The 17,459-nt window shown below is 35.8% G+C and overlaps 1 protein-coding gene across 5 annotated transcripts in view; it reads left to right on the top strand.

The window, feature by feature from the left end:
* Window positions 1-17,459, top strand: part of LOC129718983 (eye-specific diacylglycerol kinase) — a 431,099-nt gene that overhangs the window by 194,044 nt on the left and 219,596 nt on the right. For all 5 annotated transcript variants that reach the window (XM_055670277.1, XM_055670281.1, XM_055670276.1 and 2 more), the window contains one exon: window positions 13,606-13,634. The gene's annotated coding sequence lies outside the window, so the exon portion shown is untranslated. The remainder of the gene's footprint in view (window positions 1-13,605; window positions 13,635-17,459) is intronic.

The following is a 17,459-nucleotide window of genomic DNA, read 5'->3' as shown; positions in this document are numbered from 1 at the left end:
AAATTAGAAATTTAAAGGAGAAATGAGAAATGTGTAATGAGAAATGAAGAATCAGGAATTACAAATAAAAAAAAATGGGAAATCATAAGTCATCGAACAGCAAAAAAGCAAACTAAATTGAAAATTGAAAATCATAAATAAAAAAGGTATATTTGATTTCATAAATTAAAAATCAATAATCAGAAATAAGAAAAGAGTTATGAGAAACGAAGAATATAGAAAGGTGAATGAGGAACTAGAAATGAGAAATCTGAGATCAAGAAATCAAAATAAAAAATGAGGATTGAAAAATGGTAAATGAGAAATGCGAATGAGAAATGAAAAATGAGAAAAGAGAAATAAAAATTAGAAATTAGAAATTAGAAATTAGAAATTAGAAATTAGAAATTAGAAATTAGAAATTAGAAATTAGAAATTAGAAATTAGAAATTAGAAATTAGAAATTAGAAATTAGAAATTAGAAAATAGAAATTTGAAATTAGAAATTTGAAAAAAGAAATTAGAAATAAGAAATAAGAATTTAGAAATTTGAAATTAGAAATTAGAAATTAAAGATTAGAAATTAGAAATTAGAAATTAGAGATTAGAAATTGGGAATTAGAAATTAGAAATTGGGAATTAGGAATTAGGAATTAGGAATTAGGAATTAGGAATTAGAAATTAGAAATTAGAAATTAGAAATTAGAAATGAGAAATTAGAAATTGGAAATTCGAAACAAGAAATGATAAATAAGAAATCAGAAACGAGAATGAGGAATTAGAAATTGGAAATTAGAAATTAGAAACTAGAAACTAGAAACTAGAAACTAGAAATTAGAAATTAGAAATTAGAAATTAGAAATTAGAAATTAGAAATTAGAAATTAAAAATTAGAAATTAGAAATTAGAAATTAGAAATTAGAAATTAGAAATTAGAAATTAGAAATTAGAAATTAGAAATTAGAAATTAGAAATTAGAAATTAGAAATTTGAAAATAGAAATTTGAAATTAGAATATAGAAATTAGGATATAGAAATTAGAAATAAGAAATTAGAAATTAGAAATTAGAAATTAGAAATTAGAAATTAGAAATTAGAAATTAGAAATAAAAAATTAGAAATTAGAAATAAGAAATTATAAATTAGAAATAAGAAATTAGAAATTAGAAATTAGAAATTAGAAATTAGAAATTAGAAATTAGAAATTAGAAATTAGAAATTAGAAATTAGAAATTAGAAATTGAAAATTAGAAATTAGAAATTAGAAATTAAAAATTAGAAATTAGAAATTAGAAATTAGAAATTAGAAATTAGAAATTAGAATTTAGAAATTAGAAATTAGAAATTAGAAATTAGAAATCAGAAATTAGAAATTAGAAATTAGAAATTAGAAATTGAAAATTAAAACTTAAAAATTAAAAATTAAAAATTAGAAATTAAAAATTTGAAATGAAAGATGGGGCATGAAGAATGAGAAATCTGAAACCAGAATCAAAAATTTAAAATCTATATCTGAAAAGAATAATGAGAAATGATATACTCAAAATGAAAAATTAACAATTGAAACCCAAAACAAGAAATTCAAAATCAAAAATCCAAAAATTAATAATAAACATTTGAGAAAGAGGAACGAGAAACGAAAAATGAGGAATAAGAAATGAGAAAAGAGAAATCAAAATTTCGAAATTAAACATGAGAAATGAGGAATTAGAAATGAGAAATGAGGAATGAGTAATTAAAAATTAAAATCTCAATTTGAAGGAATAATGAGCAAAGTTAAATTAGTAATAAGGAATTGAAAATGAAAAGTAAAAAAATTGAAATTCAAAGTTCCGAGTAGGAAATCATAAATCAAAAATTAAAAAAAAAGTGATCAATAACAAGAAATGAGGAAGAAGAAATGATAAATCAGACGTTAAAAATTCAAAATCAAAAATGAGAATTATGGAATGAGAAATGAAAAATTGAAAAACAAAATCAAAAATTCAAAATCAAAATCTGGAATGACTAATGAGGAATGACAAATCATGAATAAGGAAATAAAAGTTAAAAAAATTTTAAAAACAAAAAACCCAATTTGAAAATTAAAAATCAAAAATCAAAAATGAAGAATGAGGAATGAGAAAAAGAAAATGCGAGATTAGAAAGAGAAATGAGAAATGGAAAAGGTGAAATGGAAAAAAATGAAGAACGAGGAATAAGAAATAAAAAATGAGAAAGCAAAACGCCCAAATCAAATATCAAAAATTGGAAATTAAAAAAAAAGAAATCGAAAATCAAACATCAAAAATCATTGATGAGAAGTCGATATTGAGATATGAGGAATGAATCATGAGAAATATGAAACTATAAATAAAAAACCCAAAATTTGAATTCTAAAATGCGAACTGAGGAATGAGAAACGAGTAATGAGAAATTTGAAAAAAAAAAGGAGACAGACAAATGAAAAATGCAAAATGATAAATGGGAAACAAGAAATGAGAAATGATGAACGAAGAACTCATAAATCAAAAAGCACAAATCAAGTTAAAAAAAAAACTAATCACAAAATCATGAACAAACATTAAGAATCTAAAAATCAAATATAAAGAATTACCAATCAAAAAATCAGAGAAATCGAAAATGCATTATAGAAAAAATAAAATTTTGATATAAAAAAATCAAACATCTATCATCAAAAACCAAAAAGTTTAAAACTAAAAATAAGAAATCAAAAATCGGAAAGCAAACATCAAAAATATGAAATCAAAAATCAATATTAAAAATGAAAATAGGACGAAGGGAAAAAGGGAAAAGAAAGAAGAAAATCGAAAATCAAACAATAAACATCTTAACAAACAAATCAATTTGATAATATATGGAAAACATCAACAAAATAACGCATAGTTCTTTCAATTTAAATTTTGAGCTCATAATAAAATAAAAGCTTCAAAATTCAAAATCAAAGTGGAATTCTTAAATATTTTTAATTTTTTTAATTTTATTTTATGTTCAATATACTCAACGAATAAATGAATATAGAAATAAATGAATAAGTGAATAAATTAGCCCACTGAAGCCTGCCGTGTTTTATCCGCTTGACTATATCCGCCGATTTGTATGCCTGGTACACTTCATGGTTCATGCGTCTGCGCCAAACACCATTTTCTAGTTTGCCGCCAAGGATTGAACGCAAAATCCTACGCTCAAAAACACCAAGAGCTCGCCGATCAGCCTCTTTCAGCGTCCATGATTCATGGCCGTAGAGAGCCACCGGAAGAATCAGTGTTTTATAGAGTGCAAGTTTAGTACGGATTTGCAGACTGCGGGACCTTAGCTGGTTACGTAGTCCGTAAAAGGCCCTGTTTGCGGCTGCTATCCGCCTCTTTATTTCACGGCTAACCTCGTTGTCACATGTCACTAATGTTCCCAGGTAAATAAATTCGTCGACTACTTCAAATGTTTCCCCATCTAGCACCACCGCAGCACCAACATCCGACGGACTACCACGCACTCTGCCAGCCACAATGTATTTCGTTTTGGCAGAGTTTATGACGAGCCCTAATCTCGCAGCTTCCCTCTTGACAGGTCCGAAGGCCTCTTCCACAGCTCTGCGGTTGATACCAATGATGTCGATGTCGTCCGCAAAACCGAGAAGCATGTGCGACTTCGTAATGATGGTGCCGCTTCTCTGCACACCAGCCCTCCGTATAGCACCTTCCAATGCGATGTTGAACAGTAAGTTCGACAGCCCGCCGCCCTGCTTCAAACCATCTAACGTCACGAACGAGTCCGATATCTCACCGGCTATCCTGACGCTTGATGTAGATCCTTCAAGGGTGGCACGAATCAGCCTAATCAGCTTTGTTGGGAAGCCATGTTCAATCATAATCTGCCATAACTCATTTCTCTTGACTGAATCGTACGCTGCCCTGGAGTCTATGAACAAATGGTGCGTCTGCAAGTTTTATTCTCGAAATTTATCGAGGATTTGTCGCAAGGTAAACATTTGGTCCGTCGTGGAGCGTCCCCCTCGAAAACCGCATTGGTACTCGCCAACAAAGGTCTCCTGCAACGGCCTCAGTCTGTGGAACAGGATGCGGGAGAGAATTTTGTACACGGTATTGAGAAGAGTTATGCCCCGATAATTGCTACAGTCCAGGCGATGGCCTTTTTTGTAGATCGGGCATATGAGACCCTCCAACCAGTCCGAGGGCAATTCTTCATCAGACCACACTCTTAGCATGATCCGATGGATAGCACGATACAGCTGTTCGCTCCCGACTTTGAAGAGTTCGGCGGGAATGCCGTCCTTCCCGGCTGCCTTGCAGTTTCTCAGCTCTTTCACTGCTCTCTTCACCTCGTCCATGGATGGTGGATCCACAGCTTGACCATCATTCTCAATAGTCATCCTGCTCCTTTCGACTCCACTGTTTCCCTCACCGTTCAACAGCACACTGAAGTGTTTCTTCCAACGCCTGGCCACCTCTGTTTTATCGGTTATCAGGTTCCCCCCCCCCCTATCGTTGCACATGACAGGGGCTGACACGTTTCGATTCCTGATTCCGTTGACCTTCTTGTAGAAGCTCCTCGCATCGTGCCTGGAGAAGCAACCTTCCGCCTCCGCAAGAATACGCTCCCAATGCTGTCGTTTCTTCCGGCGATGGAGTCTCTTTTCAGCGGCTCTTGCATCTCGATATCTACCCATGCTCTGATGAATCACAGCCGTGGCCAACATGTGACCCCTGGCGCGGTTCTTCTCTTCCGTCACTCGCTGGCACTCAGCGTCAAACCACTCATTGGGCGCAGCTGCCGCAGTTGTACCCAACACTTCTCGCGCTGTAGTGCTGATCGAACTGTGGATGTGCCTCCACTTCAAATCTTCCCTCAATCCGTTCATCAACGTTCTGCGAGTACTCTGCAGCCACTCCTTCAGTTGTTAGCCGCTGGATGTTCAACTGCATCCTCCTCGTTGCCTTGGATTTCAGAACGTTGGACAGCCGGGCGCGGATTTTGGCTACTACGAGATAGTGATCCGAGTCAACGTTCGGTCCTCTGAACGACCTCACGTCTGTAACGTCTGAAAAGTGCCGTCCATCAATCAGACCGTGGTCAATTTGAGAGCAAAGCTCTCCATTCGGGTGCATCCAGGTGTGCTTACGTATGTTCCGGCGTGCAAAATAAGTGCTACATACAGCCATCCCCCTAGCTGCAGCGAAATTAACAAGCCTCAGGCCATTGTCATTCGTAGTAGAGTGGAAGCTTTCCCTACCAGTTACGGGGCGGAAGAAGTCTTCCTGCCCGACCTGTGCATTTGCATCTCCGATGACAATTATTAGATCGTGTCCTGGGCACTCATTGTATGTCTTTTCCAGGAGCTCATAGAACTCCTCCTTTTCGTCATCGGGTTTCTCGTTGGTTTGCCCTTAATTCTCAACACGCATATACGGTCACTGATCGGCCTCCATCTAATGACACGCTTCATCTGTTTTCCAATTAGCACGAAACCGACTCCTCTTTCTGCTTTCACGCCGCCGCTATAGTAGATGTGGTACTTAAATGAAGTGTCCGCAATAGGATCTACTGCTCGGAATTCGCGTTCTCCCGATTTCGGCCACCGCACCTCTTGGATAGCTGCAACCTCCACATTCACCTTCCGCAGCTCTCTAGCCAGGATACTTGCGCGTGCCGGTTCGAGTAGAGTCCTTACATTCCAAGTACCGAGTTTCCAATAATCGTTGTCCTTTTTCGTTCGCCTAGGTCCATGCCGATTATTCCGTTCCGTATTTATATCTGGATTGTTCGTAGTATTTAATATTCAGTATGCTGCCTTACTAGGGCTGCAATACCTAGTCTCGCGACGGGGCTGCCGCCTTTGATATAGCTGGCGAGACACCGCGTTTCATGATTCAGCCGCCCGCTCCGGATCAGACGCTGTTGTACGCCGCCCCTAACATGGGGAAACAGCCGCGTACGTTCCCCCTTCCCAGTCAGCATACGACCAAAGTTTCCACCGGGGTTGGTTACCCGATCTCCGCTAAGGTTACTCGTATCCCGGTTGGCACCACGTGGAGGTTGGGATAGGAGTTGCTGGACAGAGGTGAATGACCACAATAGGATCTCGAGTGACACGTGTCCAACCATTCGCCAATAAAATATTAGCGTGAATAAATAAATTAGCGAAATATTGAATAAATGAATAAACAATGTGTCATAAATTATAAACAAAAAATAAATAGATGAATGAATGAATATGATAATAAATAAACTAGTTAAAAATATATGAGCGAATAAATAAATAATTGAATTAATAAATGAATGCTCATAAAAAAATAAATATGCTCATAGGCATAAATAAATGAGTTAAATTAATAAACGAATGAATGTATGAATGTAGTAAATAATGAATGGATAATCGAATAAACGATTGAATGATTTGAACAAACGTATAATTGAATGAAAGAAAATTTAAATAAATTAATCAATGCGTAACTGGAAACTGAATAATTATACGGAGAACGGAAAATGAAAAATGGATTTTAATGTACACTAAAGTCGTTTTTTACGCGGGGGATACGTGCCGTGTAAAAAAAACCGCGTAAATTCTGGAATCCGAGTAAAAAAAACGCGTAAATTCCGAAATCCGCGTAAAAAACCAGCGTTAATTCTGCATTCCAAGTGAAGAGAAACCGAAATCCGCGCAAAAAAATACCGCGTAAATTCCGGAATCCGCGTCAAAAAAACCGCGTGAATTCCGGAATCCGCGTAAAAAAGCCATGTAAAAAAACCCGCGTAAAATAAACCGCGTAAAAAGCGACCTTAGTGTATACTAAATTAGGAGAAATAAATGAAAAATGAAGAATAAAGATTGGAGAAAAGAGGAATTTCACAATAGGATAAAAAATTTGGAAATTGATTTTTATTATGAAGGTTACATTCAACAAACAAAAATAAAACAACAAAAAATTCAACAAATTCAAAATAACAAAAATGAGAAGTAGGAAACCCAAAATAAGTAATAAGAAAATACAAATGTAGAAACAAAAATAAAACTAGTATTAAAGACACGATACAGGAGCACGAAAAAAAGGAAAATGAAAAAGGACAGCAACAATTGAAAAATAACAAGCAAAAGAGAAGATTAAAGAATAGAGGGCAATAAGGAAGTATCAATAAAGAAATGGAAATTTCAAATATATACTGAAAAAATTAAATTTTAAATAGAAAATGAAAAATACAATTGAGAAAACCAAAAGAAAAAATAGCAGCATAGAAAAAAAAATTAATAATAATAAAATTAAGATAGAAGATAGACGATAGAAGATAGAAGATAGAAAATAGAAGATAGAAGATAGAAGACAGAAGATAGAAGATAGAAGATAGAAGATAGAAGATATAAGATAGAAGATAGAAGATAGAAGACAGAAGATAGAAGATAGAAGATAGAGGATGAAACATAGAAGATAGATGATACAAAATTGAAAATGGGAAATAAAAAATGCAAAATAGAAACTAAAAAAAAGAATAGAGAATACAGAAAAGAGAATAAAGAATAGAGAATAGGAATTAGTGAGTTGGGAATAGAGAATAGAGTATAGAGAATAGAGAATAGAGAATAGAGAATAGAGAATAGAAAATAGAGGATAGAGAATAGAGAATAGAGAATATAGAATAGAGAATAGAGAATAGAGAATAGAGAATAGAGAATAGAGAATAGAGAATAGAGAATAGAGAATAGAGAATAGAGAATAGAGAATAGAGAATAGAGAATAGAGAATAGAGAATAGAGAATAGAGAATAGAGAATAGAGAATAGAGAATAGAGAATAGAGAATAGAGAATAGAGAATAGAGAATAGAGAATAGAGAATAGAGAATAGAGAATAGAGAATAGAGAATCGAGAATAGAGAATAGAGAAGAGAGAATAGAGAATAGAGAATAGAGAATAGAGAATAGAGAATAGAGAATAGAGAATAGAGAATATTTATTTATTTATTTCGTCAAACAAAAGTAGACTACATATGTTTAAAACTAACTTACATGCTAAATGCTATTTATACTAGTGGGAGCAAAAAAAAATTTATACATAATTGAATAATAATTTCTTCACTTGACGGATTATTACAATGAATGTTTTCTATCGATTTAAATTGCGCGTTGAGTTGAAATATTGTTTTAATTTAGTTCTCGACATAGAAAAGTCAATTGTTTCACAGTGTTGGTTATACACTAACATCATTTGATTAATTGGCCCGTATTTAGCATAATTGTTTCGTTGATGATTTAAAGAAAACAAAGTCCGAGTTCGTAAATTTCTAGAAGGTACATAAAGATTGAGTTTTGATAATATTTCGGGTGAATCGACACGTTGAGATACGATATCGTTAACAAATGACATCATTGCGAATTCACGACGGGCTTTTAATGATTGGATGTCAATAAGTCTGCAGCGTTCGTCATATGATGGTAGGGGAAATGACGTCCATCGTAGATTACGAAGTGCATATAACAGGAATTGTTTTTGCACTGATTCTATTCTGTTTACATGTGTTGCAGAAAACGGAGACCATACAATGCTACAGTATTCTAAAAGTGACCTGACATAGGAATTATAAAGTGTTTTTATTGTGTATGGATCTTGGAAATTATAGCAGAAACGTTTTATAAAACTGAGCATGTTACTAGCCTTATTAATAATTGTATTGTAGTGATCAGTGAATGTTAATTTTGAGTCGAGTATGACTCCTAGGTCCCTAACTCGTTCACTTTTCTCTACTACCTGATCTCCTAAGGAAATCATATTGCTTGGCATGTTTCTTTTTCTGCCGAAAGCCATCGAACTACATTTTTTAACGTTTAGCTGAAGAAGGCTTTTTTTACACCAAATGTAAAAATATTTTATCTCGTTACGAAAAATATTTACATCATCAGCGTTTTTAATTTCAATGAAAAGTTTAATATCGTCGGCATAAATAAGAATTTTTACATGTTTTAGAATAAAGGAAATGTCGTTTACAAATAATATAAATAGTAGAGGGCCCAAGCGAGAGCCTTGAGGAACTCCTGAGGTTACCTGAATAGGTTTCGATATTCTACCTTTAAATTTGACTGTTTGTTGACGATCTGTCAAATACGATTCAATCCATTTGAGTAATTGTGGATGAATTCAAATTTTTCGTAACTTGAAGAGAAGCAGGGGTATATCAATGCGATCGAAAGCTTTACTGAAGTCAGTATATAAGGTTTCAACAAAATTACCTTTATCCATTGCGTTCAAAGAGAAGTTAATAAACTCGAGTAAGTTAGTTGTTGTTGAGCGCCCTTTGAAAAAACCGTGTTGCGTTGGGGTAATTCTATTTTTTATTTGGTGGAATAACTTTTTGTTTATTATTGCTTCAAAAAGCTTAGGTATACAGGAAAGAATGGCTATGCCTCGATAGTTGCTAATGTCGGTTTTTTACCAGATTCGAACACAGGCACTAGATATGAGTTTTTCCAGAATTTCGGGAAGCAACCGGATTCCAGCGACATATTGAAAATCAAGAACAGTGGGGAAGTTAGCTCTTTAGCTAAATGTTTCATGAATGCTGGCGGAATTCCGTCTGGTCCCGGACCTTTAGACGCATCCAGAGCTTTTAAAGTATCTTCAATTTCGCGTGCGCTGACATGTTCAATGTTGAAATAGTTGGGAAACTCAGGAAAGTTGGTGAAGAATGTATAGTCACGATCAGATTCGGAGAAAGTTGTATAATTTTGTTGAAAAAAAATCAGCAAATAGATCAGAGATTTATGCCGGGTTCTCTTCAACTTTGTCATGCAGTTGCATTTTTGAAGGAAAATTTTCAGATTTTAACTTTGATTTAACATATTTGAAAAAAAATTTTGGACAGGATTTGATTTCAAGTTTAGTCTTTAATGTGAACTCTTCAAACGCGTTACTAATGGCATCGTTTAATTCGCCGCAAATGTTAAGATAAGTTGTTAAAGCATCACGATTTTTATGAGTTTTGTATTTTTTATGTGCTTTTTGTTTTTTGTTTTTTAAGTTTTTAATTTGTCTATTGTACCAGACTGGGTATTAGGAATTGCCATGACGTCTTATTCTTTTCAATGGTATTTCGCTAATAAATAAATCAGATAATATGTTATACTATAGAGAATAGAGAATAGAGAATAGAGAATAGAGAATAGAGAATAGAGAATAAAGAATAGAGAATAGAGAATAGAGAATAGAGAATAGAGAGTAGAGAATAGAGAATAGAGAATAGAGAATAGAGAATAGAGAATAGAGAATAGAGAATAGAGAATAGAAAATAGAAAATAGAAAATAGAAAATAAAAAATGGAAAATGGAAAATGGAAAATGGAAAATAGAAAATAGAAAATAGAAAACCAAAAATACAAAAAAAATAAATGAAGAAAAAATGTAAAATGTAAAAAATAAAAAAAAATACAAAATACGAACAAAAAATAGAGAATAGAAATACGAAATACGAAAAAAATAGAAAATAGAAGAAAAAAAGAATAAAAGGAATGAAGTATGCAGAAAAAGGAATTAAGAATATAGAAAAAGATAGGAGAATGTCAAATGAATAATAAAGGAAAAAAAATAACAAATAAAGTATAGAGAATAGGGAAAGAAGAACGAAAAATGAAGAATGTGGAATTGAGAATGAATAATGGAGAATAAAAATGAACAATGCAGAATGAAAAATTAAGAATGAAGAATGAAGAATGAAGAATGAAAAATGAAGAATGAAAAATGAAGAATGAAAAATGATAAATGCATAGCGGAATCTTAAATATGGAGAATTGGAAACTAAAAATTAATAGTTTGAAAGCAATAATTTTAATTTATGAATTTTAAATTGAACAATATTAATTGTGAAATGAAAAAAAAACGCTTAGATGTAATGGTAATGATTACAGTGCCTAAATGCCAAATGTAAAATACAGAAAAGGTTGAACACAAAAATATCAAAATCAAAATTAACGCAATAAAAATGCTAGAATGTTAAATGCTAATTATAGAAAACTATTTGAATTGCAAATCTGTTATCAATTTACACTATAATGATTGGAAAAACCAATATTTTAGAAATAGAAATACATACAAAGCAGAAACTTTGGGAACAGAAATAATGCGAAAAACAAAACAGTATATAATCGAAAAAATTTACCATAACAATGCAAAACTAGAAAAATGTACAGATTACGTATTCGTGTTGGGGACGAATTAAAGGACGCAAAATACCTAAAGCACTACTTTCCTGTATGTTCTAACAACAAACTTTTCCAAACAGACTGTTGTTAAGCTTTTATGTCGTTTAAGACAGATCTGTTTCCTAATCACCTCATATGCCATATGGCGACCGTACCAGAGTTTACTCTAGAAATATACCTGAACTCTGCTTTCACATTCGTATCAAAGTTTCAAAGCAGATTACATTTTCAGATTACAAATTTTAGATCTGGATTTCAACGTTCTACTTACGTTATGCCAAGAAAAAAAAAAACATTTATCATTCTGCTTCTCCCAGTGCGGAGGGGTTTCCACATTAATCCCTCTCAGAACATTCGGGCAACTTTGCTGAAAACTCTACGGATTGATTCAAAGCCCCTTCGAGGCTCCCTACTCGAGAGACTAGCCAACATTACTTTTCATCGATTTTATTTCTTCTTCACAAATCCCAAAATTACACACATCCTCCACCGATGGAAGCAATTTTTCATTCAGTCCAAATGCCGGCTAGGTACTTTCTTCCAAATAAGTGCAGTAACGGACGGACTGAAGGTTGCAAGTTGATAGTCAGCAAGCAATCTCGGAGGCCAAAGGACTTTTCACCGTTCTCTTTGCCGGGGGAAGCAACCAGCAGTAATTGGACAAGAAATGTATGATCTTACGCAGACAGACAGTCAGCCTGATGTGTGGCAACGGCATTGGAGCTGGAAGTTTTGAGACGGATTACTTCCGAAGCGACTAACATTTGCACGGGTTTGTAATCCGGCTTAAAGGAGGGGTGGTTTCTCGATAGTGGAGCAATGATGCAATGCAATGAATTTTCATCACATTCATTAGACTACGACAGATTGCTCGAGGAGGAAGGATTTCGAAAATAGATCCGACGCGCGTTTGATGTAAGCATGATTAGTGTGGGATGTTTTATGAGGTTGTAAAATTACGATAGGATTTATGCGGAATTATGACACCATTCGTTCGTGCGGGGGTTTTCTTTGCTCGAAGTCGAAGTTTTAATTAGGCTAGCGTCGAGTGTAATCTCGGAACGGACAGCAACTGTGGATTTGGTGTATTACTGCAATTTCTAACCAAGGGATGCATTGAGTGGCTTCATCTTGCAGGCTTAAGAGGCACTCAAATTATAACACCCAGCTGAAGGCACGAGTTGTGGCCTGACAAACGACATTACATACCACCATGCACACATACATACACATACAGCCAACCGAGAACCGGCTAGGAAACCCGACCAGACAAAATGAACAAAACTTTGCGAAACCAAAAAAAAAATTATATTATATCTCATACGAACATTTTCCGCTAAAAGTCCGCCGGACAGTCAGTCAGAAAATCAATTAAAATGTTTTATTTATTCTCGACTATATCAATTATTCGTCCCGATCGGGTCACCCCTCTAAAGCCCTAGCCAACGGGTGGGTGGGTGAGTTAAAAATAGACTCAAAAGGTGCCCACTTCTGGCCGCACTTTGACACTCTCGGGGTCGTTTCTGCGCGGATTCTCCGGAGTGTACAACAGTACAGTGCTGCCGGCCGGCCGGCGGCCCATCGACCGGTCCGGGGAGAAAAAGTTCGTTCCGAGCGGAACATACTTCCTACTTCCGGTAGCATTTTTCCTGTCTTTGTTAGCATTTAGGTACACCATCGTCATCGTCACCATCATCACTATCGCCGCCCTTTCATGCTGTGCTCCGTCGTCGTTGTCGTCGTAGGAATCTGCCCATTGTTGTCGGTGCCATCGCTGGTAAGGAAAATACACGCGATAAAAATAGAAATACTTCGGGAAATGAGTTCTGTTCCAGCGTTTCTACGTTTCTCATTTTCTACACTTTGTGCGACAATGATGGGGCTCTGGGGGGGGGGGGGGAGAGAAGGCCGGGGGAAAGAGTCTAATATCAACGGGATTAGCGTGCGGACTTGGGTTTGCAGTCAGTAGTAACTGAAGCCGTAAAGCTGGGTTATATATCACACATTTGTTCCACGTGGTCCCCCCGTGGGATTATCGCCAGGATGAATGGTTTAGCCGCATTTGTCGGCTTTTGCTGCACAACGCGCTGCGCACCCGAAAGGTTCATACATGGTCGGTCGGTGCCATTCCCGCAAAATTTGGCTCGTTTCCCGCAATTTGGATCGACATGGGGTGGTTTCGCGTTTTAGGATTAACTGCGCCAGTGTGCTGCTGTCCCGTCGTAAACATTCAGCGATGTGAATTGATTTTTGACCTTGCTTGCGGAGGGAATTTTTCGCATTTCGAAAGCTGCGCTTGATTTAAATTAGCAATTGGATTTTCGGTTCATGTGATGTGATTTTAATTGTTGATTAGCGTGAATCATATATTGTTTGCGACGAACTGCAGTGTTATTAACGAATAAATTTTGTTTTCTCTTCCACAGTTATGGTGATGCAGACGACAACTGTATTGGTAAGTTGAAAATTACTTTTTTTTTATTTTGAACTTCAATTTTGTTTCCGCGAGGAGTAGATATCAATTCTGGCAGTAAAAAATTTATCGTGGCCGTGGAAAGAAAAATTATCAAATAGTATTTTTGCTTTGTGATTTAAGCTGAGACCCACTGCCGAATTCAAATACGTCTCCACATCACTCGATCTTGGGCTAGTTTCCTACAATCGCCTTCTCCATGCCACATATCTAACGTTTACGGGGTTAACCACGAAATCGCCGACCTTTGTCGGGCTTTCTGCTGAATATTATCTTCGCTGGTCGCTTCGCCGACATTCGTGCCACGTGGCCAGCCCACTGTAGCCTTTCGTATTTAGCAGCTTGATGATATCCGCAGGTTGATCACAAGTCCTAAAATGATCAAATTCTGAAAATATGAATTTCAAAATTAACTCATACAATACAAACGCTACTATTTTGTTCAAAAATCCTTTTATCCAAAGATTGCAAATAATCAAATTTTGAATAGCTTGGAAAATAAAATCTTAGATTCCTAAATTTGAAATACATCACAATCTTGAACTTGCTCAGTATTTTTGTTTATCTTCGTACATTCAATATATTTTGTAACAATGTTTTGGTAATATTTTGAAATCCTGAATAGGAAACCCAAAACCACAAATATCTTTAACGTTTGCGGTAAAAAATGGACTTTCTTCGGATGGCGGTTGAAAATAACGAAGACAGATATGTTAGTTTGATAAATTTTCCATGAATAATAGTGATGTAAGCTACTTGTTAAAAAAAATTTACGCCTTTGCGAGCTGCTTTCCGACAGCTAACCAAAACATTCGCCATGGTGGACGAAAACATGCGTGTAGTTAGTTCTTTTTTCGTTCTAATTATCAATTCCTCCTCAGTTTCGCGAAAAAAATGTTGGAGTGAATCTTACGCTTCAGGTTTGCCCAGAAGTTTTCTACGGGACGCAACTTGGGGACGTAGATTGGGCTCGCCAACTTGAGTACCACATCGATATTCAGCCGCTCCATCTTCTCCAACGATCGCTTCGAGTAATGGGCCAACGCCAGATCCGGCCAAACAACGCTTCTTCGGCCTTATGATATTTCTTGATGAAAGACTCAACTTTCAGCAGGCACTTCGTACTATAAATTTCGTCGTTCACGGCCGGTCCGGAGCGAAAGAGGAGCGGCAGCACCTTCTTGGGGCAACTTGGTGTGTGAAATGAATTTTACCTCGGTGCTCACTTTTTTGTGGGAGAGGTAAAATACGAAGTGCCCTGCCAGTCGTTGCCATTCAGAGTGAGACAGGTCTCGTCATCTATCACCACTGCCACGTCGCGATTCGCAGGGGAAAATCGACTTAACCATCTTATTCAGGCACTGTCGCTGCGTCCTTGCTTGCAGCTCCGAGACCAGTGGACGGTACTGTCGCTTCCCGACATTTATGTCCATGTTCGCCAGGTACTTTTTCATTGTTTGGCCGGTTGCACTGAAGCAAACGCACGCAGCGATTTTCCCCTCGATTTTCCTCTACAGCATCCTTTGAAGCTTCTTGTCGCTGAGGGTCGTCGACCGTCCGGAGCCGAGCTGCTCTGATTGTTGTCCAATAGTGTCAAGATAATGTAGATGCCGGAACGGGCGTTTCCGGTATCCACGAACTGCCACACGATGTCCGTTTTCGACGCGACAGGGTACTGTTCTTTGAACGCACACACTTCTGAACGGAGTAGCTTCACTGTTTTCGCCATCGCGGGTAGAGTTCGACTGATAGAGCAGTCAAATTTTTTATGCTGATACATGGGTTACTATGATTGATGCTGCATGGCTAAATTCGTCAGTGCGTGCGAAAGTAAACCCATGAAAAATCGACCATTCACCATTTTTTTCACCGCAAACGTTAATCATACCATGTAATAATATTAAAATTCCATAGTTCTCATCCTGTAGTCCCAAAATTTTTAGATCCAATGCTTGAAAAAATCTATGAATCCGATAGTAGGATTTTTTAACCCTCAAAACTTAAAATTGCTTAATAAATTAAACATGCAGAATCTTCTACAGGTCGGACTCGATTATCCGGAGTGTCAAAAAAAATCACTCCAAATAATCCAATCGAGAAAAATATACAAATTTGCGATAAACTAACATAAAAAAAATATTTCGTTTTGTTATAAAGAAACTATTTTTGAGAAGAAAAAAATTAAAATATTGAGAAGCAAAAAAAACTCCGAAATTGATTATTTTCACTTAATTCGGACACGTCTCACGTAACAAACATGCCGAAAGGGATAGTAAAAGCGAAATTTGAAAAAAAAAAACAGAAACGAATACCAAAACAATAAAATTCCGGATAATTGGGGCTAAAACTCCGGACAATCGAGTCCGATCTGTGATTGTAAAATCTCGAAGTTCATGAAATTCCTGAAATTCCAAAATGCTGAAAACTCGTTGTCCTCGAATCCCGAAGTCAGAAAATTTTAAAATGAACGAGAATCTTACAAATTTTTACATTCCAAAATCTTAAAATCCCATGATTCTGATATTCATTTCTTAAACAATAACATCTAAAAATCCTCATATTCGCTGAACCAGGTACCCCAGTATAGTAAAATCTTTAAATAATGAAAATCCAGAATCCAGATAACCGTGAATTATTGAATCCTATAATTCTGAAATTCCAGAATCACAATGTCTGCAATTTAAAAAATATGACATCCTGAAACTCCCAAAACTTCAAACTCCTTAAACCTTACAATCTCGAACATTAGGGCCCAATATTCGCAATTCCCCAATTTCTATAAATAAAAGAAAATCACTAAATCCAGAAAGCTTCAAACCTAATAATTCTATGCTCTGAACAAGCATATTCGATTTTAGGATGTCAAATCCATTCATTTGTCCACGTGCCGATAGCTCGCTCCACAAGTACAATTTTCAGAAACGATGTGTGACTGATTTGTAGTCTTCAAGTAATGCTATAAGTTTGCCGAAGAAAGCAATGCTCTAACTCTTATGCCTAAAGTGTGAGAGTCCATATTCGGTTGGATGTTCATCCAATATTCGCGGTGAATGTCATAATATTCATTGCGAATATTGGATGAATATTGCACTGAATATAGGCTCTCACGCTTCGAGTATAAGAGTTAGAGCATTGCACTATTCGATAAACTTGTTGTACTACCTAGGGACCACAAGTTTGTCATACATAGTTTCTCAAAATTGTACTTGTGGAGCAAGCTATCGGCACGCGACAAAAAAGCACCCATAAATTGAATATGCAACCTTGGCTCTGAACAATTTTATATTAAATTTTAAATAAGTTGTTCAATGCTCTAGTCATAACTCCCTAGTACTCTTAAATCGTAAAACCCTCAAATGTTTAAAATTTTTAGAATCCCTTTTTTTTAATTTCTGAGTTTAAGTTCACATAAAAGTGTGTAGATTGGGACAAAATGGAACTTATGACAGTTTGAAGAACTTGATCTATACTTTGAGGAAAAGTTTTGACATCATTATTCTACTATCGCAGCGATTCTCCACGTGGGGTACGCTTTCCCCTAGGGGTACGCGAGAGCCTCCACGCGAAAGAAAAATCAGTAATGGCGGACAAAGCAGTTTTTTTTAAATACTTTATTTGTTGTTCAAAATTGCTCTTAAAACATGACTGTAGCAAACATCATTCTGTGCCGAACACGCATCAGTACTGGACGTGTTTGGTGATCGGTCCGATAGAGTATAAAACAAAAGACGTGTGAACAAGTGTTGGCATTGTTTGCCTGGTCGAGTGAAATAAATCCGGGTTCAAGGTCGTTCCTTTGTGCTACTG

The sequence above is a fragment of the Wyeomyia smithii genome, chromosome 1 (assembly GCF_029784165.1).
Source record: "Wyeomyia smithii strain HCP4-BCI-WySm-NY-G18 chromosome 1, ASM2978416v1, whole genome shotgun sequence".
NCBI classification, from domain to species: Eukaryota; Metazoa; Arthropoda; class Insecta; order Diptera; family Culicidae; genus Wyeomyia; species Wyeomyia smithii.
This window is presented reverse-complemented; position numbering and strand designations above follow the sequence as displayed.